At 35.5% G+C, this 10,686-nt stretch overlaps 1 long non-coding RNA gene across 2 annotated transcripts; it reads right to left on the reverse strand.

Annotated features, from left to right (window-relative positions):
* Positions 1–675: 675 nt before the first annotated feature.
* LOC120613431 (uncharacterized) lies at positions 676–6,940 on the reverse strand. Of its 2 annotated transcripts, XR_005655703.1 has the most exons (5): positions 6,578–6,940; positions 6,141–6,294; positions 5,711–5,789; positions 1,741–1,783; positions 676–933 (listed from the first exon to the last, which is right to left on the reverse strand). It is a non-coding gene; the product is annotated as an uncharacterized LOC120613431 (long non-coding RNA). The 2 variants fall into 2 exon arrangements; XR_005655702.1 differs by having other exon boundaries at positions 6,141–6,940.
* Positions 6,941–10,686: the final 3,746 nt, after the last annotated feature.

Genomic DNA, 10,686 nt, shown 5'->3' on the forward strand with positions numbered 1-10,686 from the left:
CATCATTTATCACAAAAACACAAATTTTCATAGCAACTGAAAAAATTGGGTGAAAAATTAAAAATTTTATGAAAAATTAGAAAAGCATATTATTTAGCTTTCTTAAGTTGGCACATATGAGAATATTAACATCCCTAAAGGAGTAGATGTCTTCACGTTGACTCTACCAACATTCCACCACACGGAAGATGGGTCTGCAGGGAAAGCCCAGGTTCATGCCTTTCTTTTGGTTATTTATACCATATAATCAGCAAAAAGAAAGATTAGCACTGTAGATTTAGAATGCTCTCTATTTCCTGATCTGATGGCTCCTCCTTTCATTTAATTTATTGCTTTGTTAACAATACGCTTTGGAATTTCTGATTGTTAGATAATCTAGCTATTTATTATATTTAAACCCAAATCAAGAAAAATACCTTTGTGTATTGATATTCAAACTTCAAGATTTGTATTGTAATAAAATAGCTGATAATGCTGTCATGAGTCAAGGTACTGCTCTTTCAGCAGGCCACTACTTATACTCTTTGGTGCAAATAGACCAAGGATCTAAGGAGAATAGACACATCGACCTCAGTGCCAACTTTAAAATGAGTGAAAGCATTATGTATGCAGTTTCTCAAATGGGATCTCCCATCCACCTGCATTAAAATCTCCTTAGTTTTTTTTTTTTTTATACTAGTTCTTGAACTTTATCCAAAGAATCAGAATATATGAAAACCAGTGCCAAGAATATGTAATTTTAACAAACACACCATGGGAATATCATGCTAGGATCAAAAGTCAGAGGGGCAAATATGAGAGAGTCCATGAATGTGGATAGGCTTTTGTGACCTGCACTGAGATGGCAGATAAGTTCTGGTGAGTGAAAGATCACAAAATGTTCCCAGCAGCCTCTGTGTGGTGGTTCTGTCACCAGTATGGATTTTGAATGTGCTAGAACATAAAAGAAAAATAATTTACCCACTTAGACCTTCAGGAGTATTTCGTTTTAAATTTATTAAAATAACAAAGCACATTTCTGATAACTATATCATTCAAAGAGTCTAAATTACCTTTCATATTATTTAATTTAGTCCTTTTCATTCAAACTTCAAAATTATACATGAAATCTTTAAAATAACTACTCTATTAGAACATAAATTTTCACTATATAAAGTTCAAGTGCACATAGAATGTTTTTAAGATAGATGAAACATTGGGCCATAAAACAAGTCATGGTACATTTCAAATAACTGAACTCTTAAGAGTATGTTCTAAATGGACAGATGGCATTTTACAACACAAAGCCTACTATATATTTATATTATAAATATAAAAGAAGAATGTAGTTACAAAATCATCAGTGGATGCAAAAACTAGTGGGTGAAAGGTGGAACATGATATTTACACAGCTTCAAATGATCTCCCCCAAATTACCTAGTAATTGCAAAGGGAAACTGTTCAATTTAAAGTGGTAGATCTTGGTAGATACCATATTAATCAAGTCACCCAAGTTAATAAGTCCAATTAATGGGACAAACAATAGCATGCTCCCCTTGTTGTGATGCACTAAGAAGGACACAGAAAGAAGAAAGACTGGCCATATTATGAATTGATGAGAATATGGAAGAAATAGAATGCTTCACTAGGTGTGAAAACAAACTGTTACAATTACTTTGGAAAATTGCATGGCTCTATTGGTGAAAGCTGAACATATGAGTACTTACAACCCAGCAATTTCATTCCTCAATGCATACTCACCAAAAGACATGTACGTAGTAATTTTTTTTCTTCATAATAGCCCCTAAAATGGAAATAACCCAAATGTCCAAGTGGATAAATAAATTTAGGCAAAATTAAACTGTTATACTATGAAGAAGGTAACTCCTGTTACATAAAATAACACAGATGAATCTCACCAGCATAATTTAAGTGATAAAAACACAAAAACTACATTCTATATGATTCTACTTATATAAAATCTAAAAATCAGCAAAACTAAAGTAGAATACTAAAAATTAAAATAGCATCTACTTTGGGAAGAAGGTCTTTTGGGGTGGGTCATAAAGGAAGCTTCTGCGGTACTAATAATATTCTTATTTTCTGTCTTGATGGTGATTACATGGGTGTGATCACTTTGTGATAATTTATTGAGCTATTCACATAAAATGTACACTTCTCTGTTGTGTGTTACAGCATATAATAAGAAATTAAGCGGAATTAAGTAAAATCCATGTTAAAAATTCTATATAAAAAAAAAGAATCCTAAATAAACATAGAGATAAACACTTTTTATGATTGGCATAATATAACATTGTAAATATTTTATTCTCAAATCAGTTATAAAACTAATGCCTTTCCTGAAAATATTTTAACAGAAAAATTTAAAAGACTGAACAAACCAATTAAAAAATCGTATGGAAAAACAAGAATCTATGTATAATAAAATTGTGAATAAGAAGAGCAAAGAGGGAGACTCACCTTAAGGTGTATGAAGACATTCCATAATACCATTGTAATGAATAAAATAAAATAAAATAAAATAAAATAAAATAAAATAAAATAAAATAAATAAAATAAAATAGTATGGTTTGGGCACGGGAACAAAAAGACCAGTGGAATGCAGCATAAACTCCAGAGTCTAGTTGGTTTGGAAAGTTCATGCATAATATAGATGCAATCAGTCTCTCATAATAGAGATGAAATCATCATCATCAACAACAAAAGAGTATTTAGTAGATAATTTTATGAGACTTAATCAAGTCAATTATATGGTGAAAAATAAAATTGTAGAACATGTAAACAAAAATAATCTTCAGATGGCTTAAAGTCCTAAATTTGTCCGTTAATATTAAAGAATGCTGAAGAAAATAAAAGGAGAATATATTTATGATGTTAGAGTTGGAAAATATCTCATAGAGGAAAAGTGAACACCCAGTAGGAAAATGAGTAAATTCACTACATAGATTGTTCTGAAGGAGAAGCTTGAAGGCTAGCAAGTGTATAAAATGGTAACACTAGTAATTGAAACAGTGAAATAATTCTTTTTGACTCACCAAACGAGATAAATGTGGAAAGTAAAATTTGGCAAGGACAGAAGGAAAGGGAAATCCTCAGGCATGTCTGATGAGAATGCAAACTGAGTCCAATCCAGCTTCACTTAGTGAAAAGAATGGGGTCTATCCAGTGACAGATTAGTTCAGAAAACAATTTCATACATCTTTTCAGCATATGTCTATGTCCTAGGACATTCATTAAATGCATTTGCAATAGAATGGGAGTGACGATGAAGGATGAAGAGAAGAACGAAAGAGAGAGGCTTTACAAAGACCAGTGATACCAGTGAACCATGTACAGCATAGTACAATGAACTCTACTTTTTGCACCTCAGGTGCAGGTGAGAAATGGGGAAGTTTATGTAAGAAAAAGAAATCCTGTTTACAAGTTGCCTTATTCAACATTTATCTTCTTAAAGACAACACATGTTTAGAGAGAAATCAAAGAAATGACACTTTTACTTAATTGTATGATCTTATTTAATTGTATTGATTGTATTCTCCAAGGTTAACAAACTATTAATATCTACGTGACCTGGTAGTTTTTCCTACATGGCTGAAGCTGTAAAACTTTTGAGGAGTACTAGAGCTCTTTGGATCTGGCTCTGTACCTCCTTTCAACAGCTGGCATTGTGGCACTGTGGCCAGGCAAGTGGGCAGGAGGGCCTCGGTTTTCTGAGCTGTGGTAAATTAGGCAAATTGATCTATTTTTCAATTTCATAGCCATAAAATAAGCATAGTGACAGTATCCACTTTATAAAATTGGAGGGAAATTAAATCAAATAATTTAGACATAAGACTTGGTGTATAGTAACTTCTCAATAAATATCAGCTACTACTTTTAGATTTTATTAAAAATGTCTTTATTTCTTGGATTTTTCTTAGTATTCTACCTGCGTCTTAGATCATTTCGTTTATTGTTGCCTTTGTGAATCATACGAACCTCCGAGCTTTTCCTCAGATTTGAAACAATCTTCTCTAATACTCTCCAAAGATTTTTTTTTCCCATTCTTTTACCTACAGTTCTTGAAATTTATTTTTTTCTAGGCGGACTTTTTGAAAAGCAAATACTAGGATACTTTGCAATATTTGTTCAATTTTCAGAAAAAATTTTTCTGGTCATAGTATATTTTTATTAGTAGTAAAAGAATATGGAAGTGGTGTGGTAAATGCAGCTATTACAGGGAAATGCAATAATTCTAGAAGATATGCTTTATTACGGAAACTTCCATAAATATTTTTTAATCTGGAAAATATCCACATAAAACAGCGAACCAGATTTCATCATATTCTACAGTCACTTAACATTCCAAATTAAAGTAAGAAAAAATAAAGCTTATACACAAGCTGACTCAAAGAGAACTAATTCTATTAAGTGCTTTCTTTTATTTATGAAAATAAACTTGATAGATGTTTGGGAGTGGGGAAATCATACTATTTTCAGAAAAGTTAAATATTTTTAGAAGAATGTAATTGGGTACGGTTATAATTTAAAAAAAAATAATAATCAGAAGGTTAATGAGTAAACACGTGAGGTTAATGAGTTATAATTTTTAAAAAAATAAGAATCAGAAAGTTAATGAGTAAACACGTGAGGAAATAATCACAAGCTGCTTAACCAAACCACAAAAAAACCTGGCTTAGTCAGGACACTCTTTCTGCAGATAAAGTCACAGTGACTCCGAACTCTTTTGGTGCTATTGAAATTCCTATTTGCAGTGTGTCATTCCCACTAGCTTTGTATTTCAATGGGTGTTGTATTTATTCATGGCAGAAAACTACTGGAAATACCTGTTCTGTGCAGGCAGAGCTGGTACTGAATGGGCCATTGTGAGTGTTTACGTATACTCATTTCCCTGAAGATGCTGTCTAGATAAAGTGTCTGCTGGGAAATCAATTACGTGCTACATTTTCAAAATAAACTAGCTTGTTGTTCTGAAAAACCACGAGTAATATCATTTGTGTTAGGGCGTTTAAACAGGTGATAGGTAGTCCCTTTAAAAACAGGAAAGATAGAGCTGCACGTATATAACTTTTAGACAGTTTTGTTCGGTAGCGTTGTTTACATATTAGATTCTTATTTCTTAGAAACTGTAACAACCTAACTAACCCCAACTTTAGGGTTGATTCATTTTGATAATATGAATCTCTTGCAATATCTTCAAGCCTCCATTTATTCAATGGACTTCTTCTAGTTCAGTCTGTGCTCAGTAAAATATTATTCCACTTGTATTCTAGACACTGCCCATTGTTCTCCACATAACACTAACACATGTCCTCCTAATACTCCTGCTCCATCTGCTTGCTTCCTTCCCTCTAGCTACATGTTGTCACTGGGACTCAGTAATAGAAGGAAGGGCCAAGCACTGGCTGACTCACACAGATGAGAAATGCCGAGGAAGGAATATGCGGGCACTGATTCGTCTCCCCTAGAGAAGTGTCCTTCGTAAAATGGGAAGAATTTGTTGAATGGAAACATGAAGGATCTTAAGTTTTATGTTTTTATAATAGTTCTTTTTTTTTTCCAAATAACGTTATGAGGAGGAAAATGGAGACAGTTACACCCAGGAAATAAGCCTATTACCTATCCTCCACAATTCTATTCCCAGATAATGGACAATCTCATATTTATGACTATTTCCAGAATGTTAAAAAAAAAAAATAAGACAACTCACATTTGGGCCAACTCATCTGTGAGAATATACAGTGTTCTCACAGTTCTCAGCTGGTTCATTGCTGGTTAGTGTCTAAACTCTGGAAAGAAACGTCCAAGTTTAGTTTATGTTAGCAAACTCAGTTGCTTCCTGAGTGCTCCCCTTGTCCCCATCAGCCATTTTTCAACAGGAAAAGCAACAATCAGCTCTTTTATTGCTATAGCTGCCAGCAATATCAGTGGCACAAAAAGTTTACTTTAAAGAGTTTATTACGTAGCAATAATAATAAAAAGAACAAAAGAGAATCCCCAAGGACACAGCTATCCAGCCAGTGTCAGTGTTCTTATTCAGAGAACAGAAGCCATGGAGCTGCCATTGCTATAAACATATCTCCTTTTCATTGGCAGATGTTTCTCTTAAATAAACATAATCAGGATTTGGGAAGATTCACCTTGGCAGCAGCTGAAATGGATGAGTATTCACTAATCTCCTTGTGTCCCAGTTGTTCCTCCAGCTGCTCTGCGAAATACATTTATGAGGGTGTGCAGGAGACAGGCAGTTGAGAGCATGATAAGCTGCACGTTGCTTTCGATTCATTCACAGCTCTACACATGGAAGAATATTTGTGTTTCTAGTTCCTTCACGTATTATAAACGTCCATATGGACATCTTCATTTCCTAGTACTCTATAATCCCTCCCCCAGATGCTGGTACGAAGAGAAAGCTAATGAGAATTTTATATTTCAGTCATCTTTGAGTTTATTATATATACATGATGAGTTTGAGACGATATTATTATTCCAGTTATCAAAAACTAACACAGGGATATTTGCAAGAAAGAGAAACTCACTTGTGCTCGTTACATAAAGTACATAAAGGGGGATTTACCGGGAGAAGTCAACAGGTTGTCGGTGGGACTGATCGAACCTTCCAGAACTCAGAGACAGGGTATGAAGATAATCTATGAAGAGCCAAAGTACCTTCTCTCTCTGACTTATCCCTGCTCATTCTTTTTTTCCTGCTAGCCATCCCTCTGTGTTCTTTCACCATGATAGCCCGAAATGACCTCCCTTATTCTCTGGTCTCTGTATTTTTTTTTATTTCCAAGGACATCACTGATTAATGCTAAGCTTCTGTGCATCTTAGACCACTTTGTGAGCGAGCCAATCTGACTAGCTTAGGTCATTGGCCAGATGTCCACACTGTCTGAACAGGCAAATATTTGTTATTAATTTACAGAGATCCACGGTATTCAAGTATGAAGGTCTGAAGCCCAATGCTTTCACTGGCTGGTGGTGAAGAGGCCAACTGAGAGCAGAGTAGACAGCTGAAATGGCCTTCAGAAAGTACTTCAAAGGTATATAACAAAAAGAATCCTTTCTGGTTAAAAACTGTTATAAATATAAGTTGCACATTAGTCCGATTATACCATTTTTTTTCCAACAATTGCTTCACAATGCTGACATAACACTTCCTAATACTTGGAAAAAAATTGTTATGTATAAATCAGTGAGTAGAATGCTGCTTTATTTTGTATTATTTCACTTGATAATTAGCAGTGATAAGCTGGAGGGTGGTATTATCTCTGTAAAAATGGATTAAGAAATTCCCATGATGAATTCTGGGAATCGGGATTCATTAGGATTTAGAATTCTAATCTTGACTATTAGAATTTTTTTGATACAGACTTTTTCTAGTCTTGCTTCTATAAAAGTAAAAAATTCACAGGTTACTTTACAGTTCCTGAGGAAATTTGAGTTAGTCCCCCCAGACAACTGATTTCTGATATAAACTGGACTTTTATTTATTTTTCTCTCTGCTGCCATTATCAAACTCAATCTCTAACTATAAAATAAGAATTTGTAACTACTCCTTTAGAAAAATGTTTCACTTGATTAAACTCAGTTCTCTCCTTGAAATCATCTAAAGTAATCAACTTAGTTTATGGAACAGTGATTCACTTTGATTCATATGCTTCACACAGAGACAAGAGCAGATGTACAATATATTTGTTATTAATTTACAGAGATCCACGGTATTCAAGTATGAAGGTCTAAATGAAAAAAGGTCATTTGTCAACAGTATACCAATCAGAACATAAAGGCAACCAAAATATACAATGTTTATAAAAATGGGCATTATAGAGATATTAGGCTTCCTCAAGCATTTATTAGTGCATAATTCATACTGATAGTTGACAAATAGCAAGAAAACTTAGATTTTAATTTTATGTATGCAATGCATGTTTTGCATGTCATCGTATCCTAATACAGTGCTTAACATCTAGTAGGTACTTAATATTCGTTCTATAAATGTAGGTGGATGGTTTAAGGGTACGATAGGAATAGCACAAACAGAATAAGACCACCACAAACTCTCTATTGAAATCCACCCGAATTATCACATAAGGTAAGTAGGTGGACTATGACATCAGCATGAGACTGGAGTTCAAAGGACAAACCCAACGGTTAGCAGAGCCTGTGTCAGGGTAGGAAGTGTTGGGCCAGGAACACTCCTGCCTGGAAACCTTGAAAATGGACTCACGAATGAAATCTTAAATCTACAGAAGGTGCTCATTAGAAGTTCACTTTCACAGGGACTGGAGAAGGCAATGTCAAACACACACACACACACGCACGCACGCACGCACGCAGACATGCCAAAAAAAAAAAAAAAAAGCAGCAAACAACGGAGACAGCGCTACTGATGCCCATGCAGTCACTGCCCTGAAAGCAGCGATGCTACCTGCTCATACTCAAAAGGCACAAAGCATCACAAAACAAAGATCCTTGAATCGAATTCTTTCATTCTAAGACAATGAATGTGAGGAACTAGCTCCAGAGGTCTGCATTTGTGAGCCAAATGAGAAATGACATCAGCAAATAACTTTGTTACAGTGAATGGAAGGCAGATGTGTAGAGAATGATGAGGCACAGATCTTCCGGAACCAAGTCTGAAGTAAAACCACTTTGCTTGAAGAGCTTGGAAAATAAATCCAGTTTAGTAATCCTGAAGATGGGACTCAGTGTCAGGCTAATTGAAAATCAAACAGCAACAGAGAGTTAATAGGATAATGGCAGAAAGCTGGGTCAGGCTATCCAGAGAAAGACATAGAACAGTGATATTAGTCACATCTTTTGGCTGATAATTAATGAACCCAGATATATTTATATTCGTAGGAATTAGTATTAATAGGAGTAATATCTTCGTACTTAATACTTTACAGATGTAGCCAATGTTATTTAGATCATGAATGACTAACAGCTCTTGCTCAGTTGTTGTATGCCAGATTTACTGACAATAGTCATTTGTCATGCATAGTCGTCCTGCTCTGCTGGACTATTACACTCTGGAGAGAGGAAATACAAAAGCTTTTCATAGATTCCTGTCCCCTTGCTATAGATCTAGGTATCTCTCAGTAAATACTATTTAATTAATCAAAATGGAATGAATCACGTGTTCTCCTTGAAGCTAACCCTTCAGTTCTGGTTGAAGAGGCAGGCGGGCAGTACTGTGGGCTGTATTAGAAAGAGCATCAGGCAAGGGTGCTGGCTGGGCATCCTTCGTCATTCCCTAACTCTGTGAGCTTCAGTCTACTGATATGAAAAATACTAGATTTAGTCCAGATGATCTCTAAACTTTTGGTTTCTGAGATGCAGAATTCCACAATGTTACTAGAACACGGAACTTCATTGACTTGTAAAATACAAATCTGGTAATTCAAGATCTGAATTATGCTGAATTAGGACAAGATGGATTTGCAGCAAAGATAAGGAAGATTAAGGTTCAGGTCTCCATCCTTCGTGGACGCCTTGAGATCGGGGCCTTGCTGAGAAGTGTAGCGTATTCTAGGTGGGAGGGGAAGCCAGGCTGCAATCAGGGAGCATAACTAGGAAAAAAATCTGGTATTAACTAAAAATATTTCAGGAAAAAGAAGACTCTCTAAGACTACAGAAATTGGTTGTCTTTTCCTTTGCCATTCTAAATTAATGTTTACATTCAGACCTGGTTTTGTTTTGGTAACTTTGTATCTTTTTTTTTTCCCAAGAGAACCACCTCTCCAATCCTATAAATTTCCGGCCCTACAAAACCTGAATGGGGTCCCATGAACAAGGTTTTGTAACTCTTTGGCCCTAACTTGCTCCTTATATCTGAGTCATTGATAGATGGTTCTCTCATCTCTTATTCCTGTAAATGTTCCCTGAGACTATTCCAGTTTCTACTTTACGTTTCACTGAGATCTGAGAATCCAGGGATTATATCACAGTGAGTCATCTGAAGGACCAGAGGCCTTGACTGCCAATTCTAAAAACCTCAGTGCACTATGGAACCTGGAGATAGTTTTGCATGATTGGACATAGGCTCAGAGGAAAGTGAGAATTTTGTGAAAAGCAGACTGGAGAGTATGGATACCAAATCACTTAAAATTTTCTATGTGCTTTACTAAGGCTTTGTTCCTTAGGCTAATTATTTTTAAATCTTCTGTGTCATCTTTGGGGTCTGCAGAGATGTATCAATGGAATGTAAATGTTAAAGGAGGCAGAGCTGGTAGACAGTGAGCACCTATTTATACTTCCCTTTCTACATTTTGCCTATAACTCTGAGCAACAGACACTTCCCATTAAAATTCACCTTTCCTTATTTCCTATATGGTGGTGAAATAAGTTTTGAGGGGAGGATAGAGGGAGAAGGATGTCATACCTTCTCTCCTGAGTTATCTACTTGGCATCTTTCTGCCCCTCCAAACTTCTGTATAAGCTGCTCTCAGTTTTTCTTCCTGTTTTCACTGAAACTCCTGAGTATTGGTCCTTGGCAGGACGTCGGTGGATTGGCGAATGTCTGTCGGGCCTTGCTTCCCTTCCTGACATCTTTTATTTTCACTTGGTAACACAATCACAAGAGACTAAATGGGAATCCACTTTCTGAAAAGACGAGGTAAAGCAAATGCTACAGCCGGGCTCCCACAGTTTGTGTAGAGTCCTAGAGCCCTGTTTGAT

Source organism: Pteropus medius, unplaced genomic scaffold, assembly GCF_902729225.1.
Source record: "Pteropus medius unplaced genomic scaffold, Ma_sr-lr_union100, whole genome shotgun sequence".
NCBI classification, from domain to species: domain Eukaryota; kingdom Metazoa; phylum Chordata; class Mammalia; order Chiroptera; family Pteropodidae; genus Pteropus; species Pteropus medius.